General features: G+C 40.4%; 1 protein-coding gene across 3 annotated transcripts in view; it reads left to right on the top strand.

Moving 5' to 3' along the window:
* LOC136856783 (interleukin-1 receptor-associated kinase 1-binding protein 1) overlaps positions 1–17,414 on the top strand; it is a 70,388-nt gene extending 52,974 nt beyond the window's left edge. For 2 of the 3 annotated variants that reach the window (XM_067134894.2, XM_067134890.2), the window contains exon 4: positions 582–5,367. The gene's annotated coding sequence lies outside the window, so the exon portion shown is untranslated. Of the gene's footprint in view, positions 1–581; positions 5,368–16,920 lie in introns of those variants that run through there. The other variant, XM_067134892.2, reaches the window with a different exon arrangement.
* The last annotated feature ends 5,545 nt before the right edge of the window (positions 17,415–22,959 follow it).

Here is a 22,959-nt window from a genome sequence, read left to right as displayed (position 1 = left end):
CTAGCCCTGTGACCTTGTTTAGGTCCACGTGCTTCCATTTATTGATAGTATATTTCATTCTGATGTTTAACTTTATGAAGCTAAAGTTGGAAGATGAAGGACAAATTGGGGTAAATATCCATTTATAGGAAGAGAAATTTGGAGATGGAATAGTTTATCAAGGGAAATATTCGATAGATTTCCAAATTCTTTGAAATCATTTACGAGAAGACTAGGTAAACAATTGATAGGGAATTGCCACCTGGGTGACAGTCCTAAATGCAGATCAGTGATGACTGGAATTAATCATAATATCACTCTCTGTAAGTAGCACACATTAAAAAACATTTTCATAGTAAACATAATATTGTGATTAAACATTTCAATGAAATATATTACAGTATAACCCCAAATGTGCATGACCTCGATTTAGCATAAACCCATATTTAACAGAAGAAAATTCTAGTCCCGAATATTATTCCATAAGAGCAATGCAATTTTATATTCGATTTAACGTAAGTAACAATAGAGCAAAACCTGCATTTAGCGTTAAGGAAATGTTAAAATTCTCAAATATTTATTTCTATTCGTTTTGGTTACAGGACATTAAGAACCTATGAAAAAGCCTGGTAAGGATGATTCAAGGCAGAAGAGGAATTTAGAGCGCAGGCACTTAGGGCTGAAGTGAGATCTCGGACTCGGATACATATCCGACTGCGGCTGCTGTAGTAGAAGAGAACCCCCGTTTTAATAACACTGTTACTATAACCTTAAAAAATTCCTATATTTATCTGTGTATTATCCTTCGAGTTACAATGAGAACCCTTTTACTGATTCATCTGTTATTACGGGCATATTCGGGTGTGTTAGTTTCAATCAGTTATAAATATTCATACACTCTACTCCAGCGTTTACCATATTTACTTGTGTATTAGACCCCCTCGCGTATTAGACTCTCTTGGATTTTCGAGGCGAAGAAAATGAAAAAAATAAATCTTGCATACAAGACCCCCAACGTAATTCGTCAGAGAAGAACAACATTTCCGCTTCGAAGCGGCTACAAGCCTTATGGAGCTCTGATTACATCACACAAATTTATGAATAGTTTTGTCCGTACGACCCACGCAATGAAAACGTGTCAAAGTAATGCGGTACATCTGTGTTTCGTAGTTAAGAAATGTCTGCCTCCATAGCGTAAGCTTACTGCAGCTTTGATGACGTCGCACAAGTAGATGAATAGTTTCGTGTCCGACCCGCGCATTGCAAGCACACATCAGTCGTGTATATATGTCTGTGTTTTGTAGTTAAGAATGTCTGCCAGCAGCTTAATGGTTAGCACAATTACTGTAGCTGCCATTCTTGGGAGCCTGAGTTTGATTCCCGGTACCATATTGCCAGAGATTTACGAATGGCAGGAAGGTTGATTTGCGGTCAAAATGGTACATGCAACTCCCTTCCACTAGGGGCCTGTCTAATAAAGAGCTGTACCACCTCGGGATGAGGAAACAAGTTTACTTTAGTTAAGAAGTATTCACAATTGCTAGGGCTATTAATATAGGCAGACGAGATCATTAACAAAGTGATTGTTTAATATCTCGCAACTCAGGCCAATATAGGGTTTTTTTTGGGAGAGAAGTAGGTTTAAAACATGATGAAAACAGTCCAGACACAATTGTTTTACTCGCCAACGTACCTAACAGATAATAATATTATTGATTTTTTTATGTCCCCACTTTCAACGATTTTTAGAGGTGCCAAACAAAATGTACTAGGGTATGCATCCATAAAAAGTGGGAAATGACAAACATGTGAAATTAAACATTATGATAATAAAACTCATTACCGCCACACCTGTAAATATCAATAAATGCAGAGAACTTTCCTGTTATTTATTTTTATTCTTTCTGTCGTGAAACTATTGGCACTATCCGGGTGATACTATACCTAACCTAAACAATGCGGTCTCTCTTATCTCATTTACAGCCGTTTAGGTAAATCGCCGGGCTGAGTGGCTCAGGCAGTTGAGGCGCTGGCCTTCTGACCCCAACTTGGCAGGTTCAATCCTGGCTCAGTCGGTTGGTATTTGAAGGCCCACAAATACGTCAGCCTCATGTCGGTAGATTTACCGGCACGTAAAAGAACTCCTGCAGGACTAAATTCCGGCATCTCAGCATCTCTGAAAACCGTAAAAGTAGTTGGTGTGACGTAAAGCCAATAACATTAATTAATTGTTTAGGTAAATCCTGATTTGATAAATGTAGAGAACAAACATGAAATATACTTAAAAATAAGGGTCTGGTTTTTCAACAGCCGCAGTTATCAAAAGAATGCTTCCAGTCACTATGTATTACTTTCGGAAATACAACTCGTAACATACGCTAGTTGTCAACTGGTGGTTTAGCATGCTTTCAACAACACGGCTTTATTCAGAAGGAGTGGCTTCTGCTACACATACACCAGCTGGGAATATCAATGACCATCTCCAGAAACCATTTGGAAATAGCTTCACACAGTTTGGACTCTATAGTTGGGAACAAAACTATTTTTAAAAGGTTCGAAAAGACGGGACCTCGAATGCTCTTGGTCTCGATTGCAGTGCATGGCTGACGAGATGGTAGTGAAGATGACATCACTTGGAATGACAACACGGTGGTAGCAGGGATGTTAGCGGCGCAAGACAATTAAAATGAAAGCAGTGATAGATTTACTGTGCGATAGGCCTACTGCTCAACTGACAGAGACAAATGACTGGCTACTGAGTTATTTTTATCAATATTGCATAATAAGATACCCTTATCCCTTTTCTCTATGGGGTCGAGTATGAAGTGAAATGAATCTTTGTAGCGAGTTTTTACGACTGTATGCCCTTCCTGACCTCAACCTCATCAGATAAATTAATGAGATGAAACGAATGACGTGATATGAGTAACTAAAATGGATTATGTTTACTTTATATCTAGGCCTAAGAGTCGTGTTCATCATTTATTGACTTTTTACATTTAGAAATACAACCTTCCAACTAAAATAGCCAGTATAACTCAAATACATTCATAGGTTTCTTAAAGAACAGTGTAGAATGTTTACATGTACAATTTATAGTTCTTTATAGCTTAAAAGTCATGTGTTCACTGAACAAAATTTGAGGTTATTGCATATTGGACCCCTCTTTACATTTTTTGGCTGTAAAAGTGGGGAAAAAGGGGTCTAATACGCAAGTAAATACGGTATATTGAATGCGATCGACCATCTTCATTATCGATTCCTCGCAACGCGCGAGCGAGTCAATCTTGAGCGAGCCTCTGGTCTCCGCACAACTCCGACTGGTGTAAACAAACATCGGTATAACGTGTTTTCACAATAAGTGCAATGACAACAGTTGTTAACTCCTTAGAAATAAAGGCTGTAGTAAAAGATTCCTTAATTTTAATACTATGTACTGAAATAAAATAAGAATGTGATACTTCTCCTCCTCAAGATACAGCGGTGTGCATAACTAATTTCAGAGGTTAGGTTATGTACTTTTGTGTCTTGTTAAATTTCAGAAAGGCCATACCCATGTAAATTTATAGTGAAAATATTATCATTGTTCTACAGGGAGCTTGAAATATATTTTCATAATACGTGCGCGGTAAACCTAGGTTAGGTGACGCCGTTTAACGTAAGAAAATAGAAATGTTTTCCACAAGCCTCTGGAGTGATGCTATTACAGTTTTTAAGAATGAAGTTGAATATGCGTGTTCTGTAAGCTGCTGCTTGGAAAACATCCGCGAAAATATATTTTTTAAACTATTGCTGTTTCATACCTATTTTAATGTGTTTTTGTGCGAGTTTGGTATCTTTCTCAACTTTTATGGAAATTTGTGTTTAACGTTATAAGAACAACCTTGAACCGAAGCGGTTTTGCGTTCACTGACAAAAATCTGTCAAAATGAAGCACAGACCGTAACTACAGTACAGTGTGTAGGGTAGATATTTCCTTGTTTTATTGCTGTCACTGTGAAAATAATATATGATGGTACAATTTATGTTAATACAGGCAAAGATGTGCTTTTTACTGAAACCTCGATTTAAGGTAAAACCCCATTTAAGGTTTTAAAAATTAGGTCCCTGTAAAAACGTTAATTAGGGGTTCTACTGTATCAACAAAAGAACGCATGAAAAGAGGCATGCAGATGAAAATAAAATTGACAATAACAGCTAATTATGAAAATAAAATTCACAGTAATGACTCAAACCTGCGTATCTCATATTATGAAGTGAACGCCAAAGCCACTACTCTACGAGAATGCTTGGGATAACTCAGATACATATAGTAATTTATACCTGGTGTCTGCAAACTGAAAAATTAAAATTGGAAAATTAAAGCCCATTTGAGGTGATTTCCAAATAGGTTTTGATTTTGTATCCTTGTAAAGTTTCTTTGTGAAAGCTTGACATATATGTTCCCAATGCTGTGGTTGCGAGAGGATGGTTTGACCGTTGCAACTCAGGGGAAGCATTCATGTTTAAAAACAATACTGATTACTATTACGGTATCTTGCTTTTATGAACATACTAAGCTAATTTAAGCTGTATGTCACCAAAAATACAATTAATAACGTTCACTTCTCAAACCTTGCCCAGCAGGTAAAGTCATGGACCCTCGAAGTGGCCGATAAATTATGCGCTAGGTACCTACAATTTATGCTGCCGATAGCACTACACGGGATTGGTCAAACGGAAATATTATTTTACATGGGGGGCAAGTTACGTGCTAATTGTAGGCGCTAGAACTGGCCCTAAGAAACAAAATTAATGATTTTCCAAACTAAGGCTAGCTGTACTTAATGTCATAAAATATCTCTTCAGAAATATTGGAAGGATCATAAAATATATCTTTACAACTCTTGGAAGGAAGATTCATCATCATCGATAATGGAATTAGTCACATCGCTGAGGATCTTATCACAGTACCAGTATCGGTCTTCAAGCTTTTCCACATGACAGTAGTTATGCTTACATTCTGCAATCACTGATAATGGTCTCCAGGTCCTGAAGAGTGCATGTGTACTTGCACCAGTTGATCTATTCTAATTTTTTTAAAGAAGCATTTCATACATTCTTTCCTCATTTACATTACTCCAGACACACCTTGTTGCTGTAACCAAAGAGTCTGAATGTAATTTTACAGCATACTTGAATGGAACAGTGTTTTCTTTTACAATTTATATTGTGTTGTCCATAACCACAGCAGAGTTGGGAAGACTCTTAAATCAGTTTCTTCCTGCACTGATCCTTTGCCCATAATGGCCATATGTGATGGTGCCTGCTTTGTAAATAATAGCAGCATCTTTAAGAAACCCAGCTCTTGATCCCATGTGAATGGCTATCAGTGTGCTAGCTATAGTAGATTCAGTGATGCTCTTGACCTGTCAAGTTGATGAAATCAATGATGTGATTATAACCAAAGAAAACAAAATAAATTTCCAAAGAAGCTAAATTATTTCAGTATTTTTGTTAGTATGTCCAGCTCCTGGGCTGAATGGTCATCATTGAGACCTTCGGTTCAGAGCGTCCCTGGTTCAATTCCTGGCCAGGTCGGGAATTTTTAATATGTTTTATTTTCAATTCAAGGACATCTTTGTAATTCATACACCACACACAACACTACCTTTTCCACAGTAACACGCAGTTACCCATTATGGCAGATGCAGATCCACCTTCATTGGGGAGAGGTCTGCTTTACAAGAGCTACACCAAGCTAGCAGTAACCACTCAAAATTTAATTTATTGTTGTTATGATAATGGTAACGATGATCGGCAGTAGCAGCCTAACAGCGCCTAATACCATATATGCCTGGTATTGTATCCAGGAATGCTACCCTTCCATATTAGGGTTGGGTAGACCAGAACAGTCGGTTTCTTCCCTGCACTAATCCTTTGCCCATAATGGTCATATGTGGTGGTGCCTGCTTTGTAAATAATCACGTTTAAAGGCTGCTTTCCTGTTAAGATTTTTTCGGTCAATATGAAATACACATAACACGGTTACAGTGGCAGTAAAGGTGTTTTAAAAGTACAGTGTGACATGCTCTGCGTTAGCGGGAAAGTGCTGCTGTACCAGACGTGCTGTGTGTAGTTACGGCCAGCGTAAAGCTACACGGAACGTGAAGGAACAGTCGGAATACTGAAATTTGCGCCCAACAATTACGTTTAAAGGCTGCTTTTCGGTTAAGATTCTTTTCGGTCTATATGAAATACGCATAACATGGTTACAATGGAAGTACAGGTGTTTAAAAGTAACTAATCCAAGGATATTTTCACCAGTTGAATGTATTGGCCTGTATTGTGAGTAATTAGGGCCAGGATAAAACTTCACGGAATGTGAAAAAGCAGTCGGAACTCTGGATGAAATACGCACCCAAAAAATCATGTCTAAATGTTGTTTTTAGGATAAGAATGTTTTCATTCATTCTGAAATACACCTATCACAATTACACTGGCAGTACATGTGTTTAGAAATGTCACAATGTTATTTTCACCAATTAAAAATATACTCGCACAGTTGAAGAAAGATTCGTCAGTACCCTATTTAAGTACACAATGTACAAGCGGAACACGAAAATAAAAATTAACCCATACAAGCAAAACACGAAGATAAAAATTAAGCGGGACAGGAGATTAAAAATAAAACTATACAAGCAAAACATGAAAATAAAACTTAAACACAATACTGTATACAAGTAGAACACAAAAATAAAAACTGTAGGATGTTTAAGTTTGAAATGCCTTGTCATTGTGCTGGTTGAAGATCCCTTTGCAGACAAAATAGAAGAACATAAATCACATTTCACTCTGTCCGGTTTTATTCTAGTAAGAAAGTCCTGAACAGGACTCCGATGCGACATTATGCAAAGTTTACAGTTTTTTCGCAGGCTTCAATGAAAACACTTACAAAACAGATGAAAATAAAACAGAACACATTACGTTGCCGGTGCAACGGAACTCACAGAACAAAGAGTATGTGACGGAACACTCCGGCACAGGGCGGCACACAGCCGGTATAAACAGTCAGCTAGTAGGCGTTGCATAGTGGCGTTTCCGACGGGACAGCGAGTCACTGTCTCGGTCTCGCTTAAGAATGTTTCAGAACAATTGACACTCGGTGTTCTGAAACAGCGGAACGTAATTGTGCACTGGTACAGTGTGACGAAACAGGGACATAGTGCCCAAACCTATTCCATATCATCTCGATATTGACACCACAAGACTGAATGAACACCATTTCTTGCCAATACGCGTAGGAAAAATGCACTTTGTCAGAATGAAAATAATGCTATTTGCTTTACGTCCCACTAACTACTCTTTTACGGTTTTTGGAGACGCCGAGGTGCCGGAATTTAGTCCCACAGGAGTTCTTTTACGTGCCAGTAAATCTACCGACACGAGGCTGACGTATTTGAGCACCTTCAAATACCACCGGACTGAGCCAGGATCGAACCTGCCAAGTTGGGGTCAGAAGGCCAGCGCCTCAACCATCTGAGCCACTCAGCCCGGCAGAATGAAACTTAGAATCACTCTTAAATGAAAGCTGATACCTTCTCCTAGATTACAGCCACAATTGAACATGCAAATACATTTCGTCTAGTACGATGGAACAGCCGAACCATCCTTCAGATTACATATGCCAATAAATTTTCCAGAATGTATAACTTCCGTATTGTTTATGTACTAAATCAATCCTCCTAACCTTGACAGCAGCAAGGCCATCCATAAAGCTCTCATACAGTAAAACAGCTGTTTCTTGATCAGTTCAAAGTGGATGATGGTACTAGCAAACGCCATGAGGCGTTCTTGTGATATTGTGTTTCTGGTGTACAAAACACTCGCCATGCCATTAACTGCATTCATAATATTCTGTCACATATCATTTACGAACTATGTGCAGCACGTTGCAATTATAACTCACTATAGTCTCTCAAGAACCCATACACAATACAGAAATTTCAATGAAACTGGCCAGCAATTGAACCAAGAATAAAACAGAAAAGTTGTGGGAGGACAAGGTGGCCTTCACCTACAAGTAATGTAGAGGATTAAGAAAGGAATAATGCAACGAGTGGTTTGTGAAACTGTCTCTTCACTCAGTTGTATGGCTTTTCAAGGAAAACATTCTTGAGGAAATATGACATGGTTGCCATAGCAACAAACTGGTTAAAGTCGTCTTAATGGAGAGAAACTAATGGAAACCAGGTTGTCACGTCCCATCTCCAATCCAAGCAAGCCAGGTATAGAATGAGAGGGAAAGAGGACAAGGGTACAAATAGCTCTGATCCTTTCTACCCAAAAAAACAGACATTGTTCTAGCAGTGAATTCAGAGGCATTGTGATCATGTACAGAAATAATGTGGATGACCTTGCAAACCAAAATTTGAAATATATGTTTGAGTATTATAAGTAACAAGACGTTCTTCAAGGAGTGCAAGATGTGCACTTGTCATGGGCTCTAGGGACATAGGCCCTACCTAGGTGATTACTATTAGAATGGAATTTCATAACTGATTTGGGAGCATTTTTGAGCTCAGGTTATTTATCTCAGCGACCCCGAAAGCTATGGACTCTATGTTAATATTTCACCCCCCTTTCAAATACACCCCTAGGGGTGCTATTTGGGAAAAACTTGACTTAAACAACATTTTGAGTGTCATAGTTCATCCCAGTGATCCCGCAAACTAAGGATACGACACTAATATCGGTCGCTTTCAATTACTTTTACATTTCATCCTCTCTCCTTGGGCTGGGAGGGGTGTCCTGCCCCCATACTATTTGATAAAAGCAGAAATAAGTTTTAAGGAACACATCATAATCTTCACATACTGTTGGGTAGGCAACCCACTGATCGGACTTGTCTTGCGGTTTGCTTATCTTCCCTTATTTTTATATTTCAGCGAAATCAGTCCAGTAGTTTTTGAGTCTATTAGCTTCAAACATACCAACATCCAATTTTATATATATTGTGCCCTATTATGCCCTGGTCCCCATCAGGCAAGCGCCGAGATCGAACCAAGTGCATTATAGTGACCAATAGTCCACCAAAGTGGGTATTCATGGCACATAGCTTACCTTGCGATGCGTATCCACTCTCAGTAGCTCAGGAGAACATGATTCAGGGGATATGGGTATAAACAAGGGTCTAATTAGATAAATAAAGAGGATACCAAAAAGTGCAAGGTAAAGAGTAGATCCAACTAAAAATAACTGAAAACTTTGCTGCATTCAAAGTTTTACAATAAGGGGTTTATTACAGTAAAATCAATATTGATGAAATACAAATATAAGAGCTGTCCAAAGATACATGGGATTAATAAAATATGGAGCCGTCGATAACCAGTTCAACATAGCGGTCGAGAAAACACCTTCACGTAACTTCATTGCTGTAACAAGCATGTAACAATAGGGTAAGTAATGGAGTATGAAATGGATATCTGTGCAAATACTAGTCTAACAGCATCCTCCTACTCCTCTTTATTCTATGCCACAGTACTCAGAACCCTCTACCGGACTAATATAGACACACACTATACAGTGCTCTGACAGAGCATCGATCTCTGGGCCAGCTAAGAGCAAGGCACCTAACATAAACATTAAAATAACAGGAACTCAACTGTGCCGTCCTATGACCAACAAATAAAGGGCTAGTCGTATAAAGTGACAAATACGAACGGAAATGCAATCTCTACTAGTACCGTAACAATAAGGTCATTGTCTCCCTAAAAACACTTGACAGACAGCATTCTGCCTTTACTGCCGCATTCCTGGGTCGTGACATCATACACCTTCCTTCCCTTACTCGCTCTCGGCACGTGACAGGAGCCGGCCATACTTTATTCTCTAAAAATAGCTTCCAGCTGACTGCAGGGAGAATTTTGCTTTCACTGGCCCACTAGCGCTCTCGTAATTATGCATGGGCTACATGCCATCGTATCTATTTCATTATCAATACAACATAATCTCGCTGCTACCTCCACTGGGCTTATCCATTACTGTACAAAGGTGCAATCCACTGCGCTATCACTACTTGGCCATTACAAGGCATATCAAACTCATTTAACACATTATTGATCTGTGCTAAGGCTTTCTCTACATCAATTTGCACAGTCAGCTAATTACATAATGCTCATATATCTCAAACATGATGACACGCACCCCCTGACACGTTAACCTGAGTAAGTTTTAAGGGATAAGTCACAATCTCCAATGAATTACATAAGACCTCAAAGATATGTACCTGACACTGCTCTATCAACAATATCTGCCTGCCTTACATCGCCATAATGATCATGATGGTCCGACATGAGAAATATAGACAACAAGTACTCAATCATAATAATACCGTATGGAAAAGTTATCACACTAACAAGGAATAAACGACATGCAACCTACAATAAATTTAACTGAGTTCGAGTCCTGGGCATAGCTATACTGTACACAACGATCTACCCTAACATAATTTACATGTTGGCTGACGGCCAACCTTGTTCCTATCCTGTGGAGTTTAACATTGCATGCTTCTTATAAATTGGAAAGCTCTGACCTGAAATTTGATCGGTGAACATATCGGAACGGCCCCTCATTGGACAGATGGAGTTACTGCATCATGACAGGCTTCGATGCTGGTGGCATATATGGGCTGATGACTGGAGACATTCTGGCTGGCGACAACATTTCCTGCAGCTTCTCGAGTGGTTGGAGGATTTCCCCTTCGGTGTCGTGATGAGTAGGTGCGCCTGATGTTCCTGGGTCGACTCCCGATGTCATGAAGACTCCTTGTCTTCTTCAGCTCCCGTTACCGCTCCCCCAATATAAATGGGCAGTATCTCGTACTGGGTTGATGTAGGGAAAACTGTAAAGAAATGTCTATTACACACAGTCCGTATTCGATGCCTGTTTCCACTACCACCATACCTCATGCGGTCGTTTGACCAAGTCACTTTCAGAGTATAGACTTGATACATAAATGTTCCCTTCATAAGACATAACAGTTTCGTGTTAGACTTTCACACTGACCGAACTTTCTGACACAGTCGATAACCTGAGCCTACACTAATACGTGTAGTTCGTTTGTTACAATGTGAACCTCAAGTAATATGAAGCTACTAGTCAAACAGTCTAATTATTAGCAGCACATCCTCTCATGACAGCAGATCAGCGCATGTAATTTCAATAATTCAGCTTAATTATCCATGTTGATTACTTACTTTTCCCCAGATTCAATTGTGCTAGGCGTATGCAGCTCGAAGATAAAGACGCTCCTCTGTATGCCAACTCACAGCGTAATGACCTCGTTCTGGCAGCCTTACAGTCAATGAATGAATCTGACGCGCTCGGCGGTCGTGTATTTATAATCAGGCTTGTGATGGCGTTAGCATGCTGCAGTGTGGGAAGTCTGTATATTTTATATTTTTTTAAATTTTTTTTTTGCTATTTGTTTTACGTCGCACCGACACAGATAGGTCTTTTGGCGACGATGACGTCTGTATTACCCACGCCCGCGACTGGAAGCTTCTCCCGCACAAAGAGTGACAAGTATCTCGCTTAATGTATGCACTTATAATTATAGCTGTGCCGCATATCAAAATTTACAGGAAATTATGCAGGTTGCAATTCTCCTATCAAATCCCGTGCATCTCTTCTGTAGCCGGAGATATTAAATTAATTTCTTCTTCCCTCCAAAGCACAATCAGCCCGCGGGATTCATGAAGTGGTGCGTGTCCAACACTATTAATAAAGAAGCTTCGCTTGGGTAATAAATTCCTTTTATGAGTCTCTGGAATTTTCATAATGATACTGCTGCTATGTTCCCATGAGAAATGCTCAATCCATACTCTCTTATATGATAAACTGCTATACAGTGACTTTCATGGTGGTATCATGCAATTCCAATATCTAAGGCTAAAATCCAGACTATTTGAACATGAACTGAATGGTTCAATATAGATATCATTTTCATACTTTCAGAGAGGGTGAAGTGGTCCCTTCAGTCCTTTTTTTGCTTACGGGCTTTACGTCGTACCGACTCAGATAGGTCTTATGGCAACGATGGTATAGGAAAGGCCTAGGAATGGGAAGGAAGCGGCCGTGGCCTTAATTAAGGTACAGCCCCAGCATTTGTCTGGTGTGAAAATGGGAAACCACAGAAAACCATCTTCAGGGCTGCTGACAGTGGGATTCAAACCCACGATCTCCCGGATGCAACCTCACAGTCGCGTGCCTCTAAGCGCACGGCCAACTCGCCCGGTCTTCATTCCTTTCACCTAACTAGCTGTCCATAGCTGGATTTCAAGAAACCCAAATGTTTGCCACTTCCTCGCTCTGCCAACATCATCTGAATATGCGGTTACTGTTTACTTAGTTTTCATCTAGAACAAAAACATGTTTGAGTCCTCACTGCAAAATTGCCTTTGGTAGTTGAATATCAGTATTTTGCATACTGCACACAATACCCGGGTTTTACTAAGATGTTCCTCTATTGTGGTGTATCCTCCTCCTTAACCCTACTCTGCAGAGTTTTACATTTTTGTTGCCAAGTCCATATCAACGCCAAACCACAAGAAAATGGGTGACTAGAATTTAATGAAAAGCGGTAAGTAAAATCAGGGAACGAGGCACTCCAGGCTAGGCTATAAATAATTTTCTCACAATGGATGAAATGTTAGTTTGGGGGAAGGTGCTTAAAATTTAATTTTTAAATACCTATGTTATTGGTTCTGTCAAAAAATGCTACATAACGAAAGTTATAGAAAATATAATTTCCTATCATTTATGATTTATACAGTTTTACTGTACGAACTGTGATAACAGAATTCATTAATTTAGATTCTTGCTTAGTTCATGTCAACGCCGAGCATTGCTAACATGGAAATATGTTCCGTCATGTTAACTGCAGCGATGGTTTTTGTCATGATTGTCTTGAGGTGTAAAACTGCGCGGTCATCGGTCCATATCAACAAGGAAAATTATGAAGATGATTGTAAAAAAATAGAAAAAATAGTTAAAGAACGTTCACTTGAAGAATAAGACAATAGGGAGTCGTGAAAGAAGGAAGAACTCTCTTTACATTAGGTGCACTAATATCTCTGAGTCGGAAGAAAACTAAATATGAGTGCCTACAATATGGAAAGTTCAAAAAACTGATCAACAATAAAATTACATTGACCATTATTGTTGCGTGTTTGTCTCTTCTGTTGCTACTCATCTCCAACAGGTACTACAGCTAGTTACAGTGAGGAAAATTGTAAAGACTATAGAAATGAGAAAAGTTTGTGAAGGAACATAATGAAAGGAGGAAGAAGGACTCCATTTACATTTGGTGCCCTAGTATCACAGTCAAAAGAAAACTAGATGTGAAGGTCTACAATATTGGAATCCAATGCTTGGGCTTTCTTTTATACCGGAAGGAAGAGATCAAATCAAGATCAGCAATAATAGCAAACAATATTAAACTACAATATACCGCAGAGAGCAAGGAAGTGGGTACGCCATAAGTCGCTGACAGGGAGAGGCATGTCCACATTATGCTCCTCAGAATCTGGGGAACAACATGAGGAATGGACGTTCTAAGTAATTATCCCGTCAACGATGGGTACTTCAGCTAGTCTATAATAAATCGGCATGTGGCAGATACAAGAAGTCAGACTTATCTGAAGCTTCCTAAGACTCAAATAATTTGTAAAACTGGTCGGCACTTGTCACGAAATCCAAGAAATTTCGGAAGCCTGACAGATATACCAGATACAAACAAGAATGGATGTCAGTGCTTCTAGAATTTCATGAAGAATCAAAGTTAGTTACGAAATCTTCAAATTTTTGTATTGAATTTGTGGTGACACGTTCAAACTGCACCACATATCATGAGCCAGTTATATATAATTCATGGGAATGTGTGCGGCGAATGGTTTCCATTGGTTATGTCTCTCACAGAAGATAAAAGCCAGAATATGTACAAGAACATGTTCCAAAGTTTTTTATTTGACAAGGCTTGAACAATTAACAGTTGATATGGCAGCAAGTCGTATTTCTACTGATTATGAAATCGCCTTAATAAATGCTATCAGAGAAGTTTTCCCACTGTGTAAGCTGGCTGGCTGGCTGGCTGGCTGGCTGCCACTTTCATTTCAGACAGATTTTGTGCATTAAGGTCTAGCACATTTTTACATACAAGAACAAGTGGAGTTACGAGACAAATTCCACACTGCTGTAGCACTAGCTTTCATATCATATAACAAGATAATGATTGAAAAGACATCAAAGAAGCCTTCCAGCTGCAGAGACAAAACTGTTTACGTGATTTATAGCCAGTATTTCAACGCCTTGAGGAGAACTGTATACTTGGTTGCCGCAGAGGTTGTGGTCACCAGACTCCTCTATTCCTTTTGGAAGTGGGGAACTGTTATCAATCTGTTGTAGCGGGATTGTTGAGGACCACTAATACCATTGATGACTGGCATTTATAGACTAAATCTTCTAATGGGGGAAGTAACATCCTTTGTTTACTAAATACCTGGCTGAGCTACAGAGTGAAGAGGAAGAAAAGAAAATATGCTGCAGAGGACCGACAAATTGAGCATGTTGTAGATCGTTATTATGAATATAAAAATAATGGCAAAATTGTAGTTTTTGAAAGCACAATTTTACTGATCTCTAAAATTATGAAGAAATCAATTTTGGATGTACTGAAATGTTATGTAACGTTTTGAAAAAAACATTTGGGACATATTTTTAAAACGTGACACACAAATACTATCTGCGTCTGACGAGAAGTCACAGGAGTTTGTAGGTACAGCATAAGTAACAGATATTACATTCTTAAGATACAAACATCAGTCGTGACCGACAATCAATGAATCAATGCATATCCATTATCAAACTGTTCATTACCGAGCTCGATAGCTGCAGTTGCTTAAGTGCGGCCAGTATCCAGTATTCGGGAGATAGTGGGTTCAAACCCCACTGTCGGCAGCCCTGAAGATGGTTTTCCTTGGTTTCCCATTTTCACACCAGGCAAATGCTGGAGCTGTACCTTAATTAAGGCCACGGACGCTTCCTTCCCATTCCTAGCCCTTTCCTATCCCATTGTCGCCATACCTATCTGTGTCAGTGTGATGTAAAGCAGCTTGCAAAAAAAACCTGCTCGTTATGCAGTACATATGGTAAATGTGTAACAAAGGTACAATGGCACTACCACTTTGAAACTTCTTGACAGCACCTCAGTTTGCTAGAGTCCTCACGGTTGGAACAGATGTTTATTATCAGGCCTCGATACTTTAAATAGGCACATGCACGGCAGCCATGTTTAACCCTCGCACCTCTTACCCCGCATCCACGCGACTTCTCTTCAGAGGACCGTAATAGTGTGGGTACATGGAACTAAGTAGTTTGGGATGAATAGTCTTCATATTAATTTCTTGGCATGACTAGTCATAACTTTGGGCAGTGACTGCATCCATCCTAACACAGGTGCATCAGCGTAAACGACTGGAATTTGCTCAGTAATATGGTGACTGAACCGCTGTTGTTTGGGACGGGTAACCTTCTTCAATGAGTCGAGTTTTCAACTGCGTAGAACAGATGGACATCAGTGTCTCCGGGGAGAAACGTTGGAGAACCAATACTCTGCAGCCATTGTTGAATGGACACAAGGCGGTAGGGCCAGTTTTATGGTCTGGGGAATGTTCTCGTGGTATTCTCTAGGTCCCATCATCCATGTGGAAGACACTTGATTGATTTGTTTATGAATCCATCCTTGGCAATCGCGTCCACCTGTACTTTGATTGTCTTTGCTTGGGAAGATGACCTTGCCACGGCTGAAAAAGCATGATCAAGCCTTCAAAGTTCTTCCGTGGTGCCTAAACAGCCCAATTTCTATCCAATTGAACATTTGCGGGACCACCTCGATTGTTGTGTACTGTCTGTGTCCTCCGCCATGCATCCTTCAACAGTTGTGAGAGGCACTGCAGACAGCGTAGCTCTAGATACCTGTGGAAACTTGTTAGCACCTGAGTCACTGCGAACATGTCTAGCTGCTGTACATTCTGCGAAGGACGGTTACTTAGGATACTTGCTGGTGGTCATAATAATGTGATTACTGATCGAGTTGGCCACGCAGTTAGGGGCGCATAGCTGTGGACTTGCATTCGGGAGATGGTGGGTTCGAATCCCACCATCGGTAGCCCTGAAGATGGTTTTCTGTGGTTTCTTAATTTCACACCATGCAAATGCTGGGGCTATACCTTAATTAAGGCCACAGCTGCTACCTTTCTAATCCTAGTCACTTCCCACCCTTGCATTGCCAAAAACTTTGATGCGTTTGTGCAATGTTAAGCCACTAGCCATAATAACAGTAATGTGATTCAGCTGTATATGTGAAATATAGGAAGCAAGGAAGGAGTTATGGACAGGCTTGTTTCTGCTACCCAGCTTCATACTCTTGATAGAAGTTATTCTTGATATTTCATATTGTAACATGTTGACGCTGTTATAATACCTATATATGAATCAGAGTCAATGCTCTTTAATATGTAGGCCTGCCTGTAATTGTTGTTTATATCATACACAGAACTAGATATTATATTTAGCTAATAATTTGACTGATTAATATTTTGGACTCATTTAATTTGTTGATGAGATGGTGATTATTGTTTAAAGAGGCCAAACATCAAGGTTATCAGCCCCAATTAGTCTAAAGTTCAATTTTGACTTGTAGTTGAATGCTAATATCTCTATTGAAGTTGTAACGAGGTTGTGAAAGTCTAACACAGCATGTTATTCTGCTGGACTGTGAACATTTTTCTATCCCCACAAGAGAAGAATTAAGGTAAAGTTAATGCAAGGCTGATAACATTGTTGTTTTGTATTTTAAATAAACAGTCGCTCAACTATGGACACATGTTTCTCCAATTTCAGCTGATGTATTGCATTGACTCATGGCACATATCTTCAACACGGAGTCTAATGACCTATAAAGACTTTTGTTATTGTAAGACTTCAATACATTCATTTGCTTGAGAAGTTATCAAGCTATGAAGTTGTATACTTGTTTTTGTATATATTTTTATGGTTTGATTTGTTTTTTACCTTTCCAGAAATCTGTAGGCTACTTTGTTGAATATCTTATTTTATTCATTTGTTACTCTATGAATATACCAGTAAATGTTATGATTTAGTAATGCTTAAATATTAAATAATGCACTCAATTTCATTCCACAATGTTTAATGTTTAAATGAAGGTAGACCCCGTGATTTAAAAAAAGAATGGTGAAGCCAAAAATGTGGTTCGGGAAGAATTTTCTAAACATGTTCTCCTTAATTTTGGAATCACTGTTGATAGAATGTGATGTTTAATGTGTAATATTTTTCTGTTTGTAAAATCATTGTGACAAAAAATACATGTTCTGATACAGGGAATATTTGTAGATTCTGTTGTGATTTGTCTCTAATGCGATGCTTTTCTTCATTATTCCTTCCATTGTAATATATGGACAGTTTTGATGGGACGTCTCGCTCTGCAGGCCTGCTTACACGGAAATTTGGCGTTAAAAAATCAGCCTGTTTTACCACAGGCTGTTTCTGGCAAACTGTAAATGATACATTCGAATTTCCGACGTCACTAGAATTGCATGGTCTCAGCTAAATGCAATCACAATACATTTAGCGCAATATGCAACCTCTCCCTGCTGGGGCCTCGTGCCTTGTGCGCTTGATTATATACATTTCAGGGCCTTGTAGCGAGTGAACATATCAACCTATTTAAGAAATTCTGATCTTGTTTTGTTCACAATTAGACAAGTTAAGAAATGAAAGTGACGTTATAGTGAATACGAGAACAATTTTTAAGTGACTGTGAACATTAAAAATTTACCACTAAATTTCCTTTCGTGGTTTCTGTATCGGTAACCATTCCATACTCTCTGATCAAATTATCTATTATGGAGAGAGCTCGGTGAAACAAACACAACAGTGAAAGAATCGCGAAGATATCTCCATCCAATCAAAAGTTACGCTACAAAGTTAGTAGCTGCCGTGCTGGTAAGTCAATCCCACGACACCGCTGCGTCTTCAGTGCTGCGAGAGAGGGCCACTAAGGCATGTATCAAACGCACAAGAAAAACATAAACGGTTGATTAAAGTTGATTTAGTATGCAATATTTACATTATTTATATGTCAAACCTATTTCTAACATAAGAACTTTGAAGGGTACTAATCATGCAAAGCCTATTTTCTTGTTATCAGTTCGATTGAATTGTAATAGTGTTTCATTCTTTTCATCGCGGGCAGACGTTGTCGTGCCTGTAGCATCCACGGCCATACATACTGTGATACAGCCTACACTTTTTCTGACGTCAGCCTCGTTAGAGGAGTTAATAAGATGAAATGAATGACGTGATATATATGACAGTAGGGTGGGAGAGTGTGAAACCCAGTGCCAGCGCATAGCCTACTCCTAATACCAATATAAATGGTCTGTTATTGGACATTATAAATTTTCCAGCTAACTCATTCCTGGTTGCCAGCATTTCGCCCCACTGTGCTAAGTTGGCCTCATCAGTTGGTAAATAGCACACCCACCAAGGCGCATGGCTAGTGCATACCGTGGAGGCCACTGTGTAGGCTACTTGGAGGCACCGGCAGTGCCAGTGCACTATGAGAGACTTTGTCTCATTACCAAAAATTGATGCCTGCCCGGCCATCAGATGATATAGATGTTGATTCCCATAGGGAAACAGAAATATTTATCCCGAATGAGTAAATTTATAATACCAATATAAATGGTCTGTTATTGGACATTATAAATTTTCCAGCTAACTCATTCCTGGTTGCCAGTGTTTTACACCAGTGTGCTGAGTTGGGCTCATCAGTTGGTAAATAGCACACTCACCAAGACGCATGGCTAGTGCATACCGTGGAGGCCACTGCGTAGACTACTTGGAGCCACCGGCAGTGCCAATGCACTATGAGAGACTTTGTCTCATTACCAAAAATGGATGCCTGCCCGGCCATCAGATGATATAGATTTTCAAAGAAGTACTTAAGATATGGTACTATATCCCAACCCATTGTCTTTAGTATATCCCAGAAATCAACAGAAATTAACAATCATGGCTACCAGGTGGGCTGTTATTTTTGCATTGAACACTCAAATTACCGGTATACTTTAAAATCCAACCTGTCCTGTCGGTAATACGATGACTATACTCTCCGCTGCTCACTCCGCTATCATCTACACACTGCGATAAACAATAATGAACCAACCGAGTTGGCCGTGCATTTAGGGGCACGCAGCTGTGAGCTTGCATTCGAGAGATAGTGGGTTCGAGCCCCACTGTCGGCAGCCGTGAAGATGGTTTTCCGTGGTGTCCCATTTTCACACCAAGCATATGCTGGGGCCGTACCTTAATAAAGACCACGGCCGCTTCCTTCCCAATCCTAACCCTTTCTTTTTCCATTGCCGCCGGAAACCTATCCAAGTTAGTACAACATTGAAACACTTCTACGTAGCCTTTCTTCGATCTATATATGGGGCCGTCGTTTCCGTTCGCTCTTCTCCAATATCTCCTACTTTGGACATTATCCTTCGGAATTAGGGATAGCATTTTTGGTTGTCACAGCGTCGCGCTGGTTCGCCTTCAAATGTCAATCATTCTATTCTTACGCTCAACTTATCCCTCAGATATACAACATTAAACACTATTAAAAATAGCCGCCTACCGTTACCTGTGTTTACACTAAGAAGTCTCGGGGTAGTGACCTGTTTGCATCAATAGTAATGCACTGCATTGTCAGAACATTTCCACAGTTCTGTCTCCATTTTATTCAGTACAGCGTAATCAGGATTACAACACAGGCCTATTTCAATTTAGGCTAGCGGGAGATACGCTTTCATTATAGCGATAGTTGGTCATTTCGATTGTGATTGGTGGTGGTCGTGTTTTAAGGGGGAAGACAATGGGATCTCGTTGCTCCTTAACGCTAATCATAGGAGGAACAGGAATAATGCCGAATTTCGAGCAGTGAGGGTATCGACTAAAGAAAGAGCATTGCCATGAAAGAAGAGAGGATTAAATTCTCCCTAAGACTCGCATATCTGATATCTAAATAATGTTATTTGCTTTACGTTCCACTAACTACTTTTACGGTTTTCGGAGACGCCGAGGTGCCGGAATTAAGTCCCGCAGGAGTTCTTTTACGTGCTAGTAAATCTACCGGCACGAGGCTGACGTATTTGAGCACCTTCAAATACCACCGAACTGAACCAGGATCGAACCTGCCAAGTTGGGGTCAGAAGACCAGCCCCTCAACCGTCTGAGCCACTCAGCCCGGCTATCTGATATTTGGAGTGGATGAGACAAGAGGGGTCGGTTAAAAATAGTGATGGGATAATCGAGTACAAAATTATCGCTTGTTGGATTCTTCTTCTTCTTTTCTTTATACTGCGTTTTCCCACACCTGTGGGGTCGTGGGTGCGAACTACGTAGCACATATGGATTTGGCCCTATTTTACGTCCGGATGCCCTTCCTGACGTCAACTCTATATGGAGAGATGTAATCACTATTGCGTGTTTCTATGGTGGTTGGAAGTGTGGTGTGTTGTCTATATATGAAGAGGAGAGTATTGGGACACACAAACACCCAGTCCCCGAGCCAGAAGAATTAACCAGAAGTGATTTAAAATCCCCTACCCGGCCGGGAATCGGGACCCTCTGAACCGAAGGGCAGTACGCTGACAATTCAGCCAACGAGTCGGACCAATCGCTTGTTCGATTATTTCATTTTATTCGATGTCCGGCTCCATGGCTAAATGGTTAGCGTGCTGGCCTTTGGTCACAGGGGTCCCGGGTTCGATTCCCGGCAGGGTCGGGAATTTTACCCTTAATTGGTTAATTTCGCTGGCACGGGGACTGGGTGTATGTGTCGTCTTCATCATCATTTCATCCTCCTCATGACGCGCAGGTCGCCTACGGGTGTCAAATCGAAAGACCTGCAACTGGCGAGCCGAACTTGTATTCGGACACTCCCGGCACTAAAAGCCATACGCCATTTCATTTCATTTTTTCATTCGATTACTCTTTTCGGTTATTCGATTATTTTTCGATTAATTCATTTGAATTTCCATTCGAATGATCGGGGCAATTGAATAGTGAATGCTTTCAAAATAATCGAATGAAAAGTAATCTTAATTAACTCATCAATCTCATCATAGGGAAATTAAATTTACCCTTCTCCATTTCCTTACGGGAAGTGTGTGGGTAGGACCAACAATCTTTGATAAACCTCTCGAAATTAATAAGAACTCGTGCTCCACACGTAAGAATGAATCATGCATTCAGATGCCATTACATACTGTAAAATGCATAGATTAATATATTGCATCACGCTCCCACGCGGTTACGCGAAGCGTAATGCTGTATAGTATTGACTACTTGACTCAACAAATTTATTGTCATAAATTAAAATTCGTCAGAATTTTTTTCTAAAATATGGCGAAGTTGCTATCTTTGAAATTCAGTCACGAAATAACTTCAAAAAAACTCTAGATTGATAATGATGATGATGTGATTATATTAGGCTAGTGGAAATTTCTCCCGCCAAGAAAATGTGTAATATTGGTCAATACAATAAGGGTCGAAAACAATTAAGGAAAAGGTGGTGGTGGTGGTGGTGATTACTGTTTTAGCTGTTTACTGGGCAATCATCGTCTTTTAATACTAATGAGAGGGGGAAAATGGAAGGTGCCGACAGTTCTTAAAATGAAGATTTCGAGCAAAGAAAGACAAGGGCCACAAAGAGTGGAAAATGAGACTCCCTAGGCCTTCGAAACCTAATAGTGTCGGAGTCGAAAAGGAACAAGAGTTGACTAAAGGTAATCGCCCACTACACCGCGCCGCGCCGCGCCGCGCAGCCGAGAAGAAATTTCCGTGGTCTGCTTCTTGTGAAATGAAATGGCTTAACGCCCACTGCAGGGAGCCGCGCCGCGCCGCGCGGAACAAGCTTGTGGAATTTCCGCACCAGAAGCCCCCAGGTTTCTGGAACGGAACTTTTTCCTTTCGGCGCGCTTGTATGGGCGAGGGTAGAAGGAAGGAATAACGGAAAGAATGTGGTTTCGTGGCGTTTCGGCAGTCTTCGTGAGTCCTCGACTAGTGCCAGCACGCTCGTACCTTCACGCGGTTAGTGGTATTGTGCACTGTACGCCTTTCTCGGCGAAAGGTGATATTGTTTTCTTGCTCTACACACGGCTTTTTTTATTTGCTAGTTGCTTCACGTCGCACCGACACAGATAGGTCTTATGGCGACGATGGGACAGGAAAGGGCTAGGAGTAGGAAGGAAGTGGCCTTAATTAAGGCACAGCCCCAGCATTTGCCTGGTGTGAAAATGGGAAACCACGGAAAACCATTTTAGGGCTGCCGACAGTGGGGTTCGAACCTACTATCTCCCAAACACTAGATACTGGCCGCACTTAAGCGACTGCAGCTATCGAACTCGGTACACACGGCTTAACTAGGTTCAATAGTTCATAGAATTTTTCTTGGGACATACGAAAGCAGTGGGAAAATTTACTTCGGTTCTTTAGTAGATCAGGAAATAAATGGTGAAACTCTCCGTACGTTTCCCTTTTCTCATAAATGTTGTGGACCCAAACTTTTCTTTCGCGTTTTTCTTCTTCCTCATTTGCAAATATCGCAACCGCAAATAATAAGTCCTCCTCGGAACTGGAACTCATATTTCTGTGTGAGCTGCAATTCCCCACTGGAGAGAGGCGGCGCGTTGAGGTGTGCTGTATGGGCGAAGTCTCGGAAAATGGCCCGTGGAATGTTCCACAAGCTTGTTCAGCGCGGCGCGGCGCGGTTCCCTGCAATGGGCGATTACCTTAAGGGAGGTCGGTTAAATGAAAGCAAGGAGTCTGGCGCTAGTGAGTGGAAGCTATGTCTGCACTCAGCTAAGGGAC

This window comes from Anabrus simplex, chromosome 1, assembly GCF_040414725.1.
Source record: "Anabrus simplex isolate iqAnaSimp1 chromosome 1, ASM4041472v1, whole genome shotgun sequence".
Classification (NCBI taxonomy): domain Eukaryota; kingdom Metazoa; phylum Arthropoda; class Insecta; order Orthoptera; family Tettigoniidae; genus Anabrus; species Anabrus simplex.
This window is presented reverse-complemented; position numbering and strand designations above follow the sequence as displayed.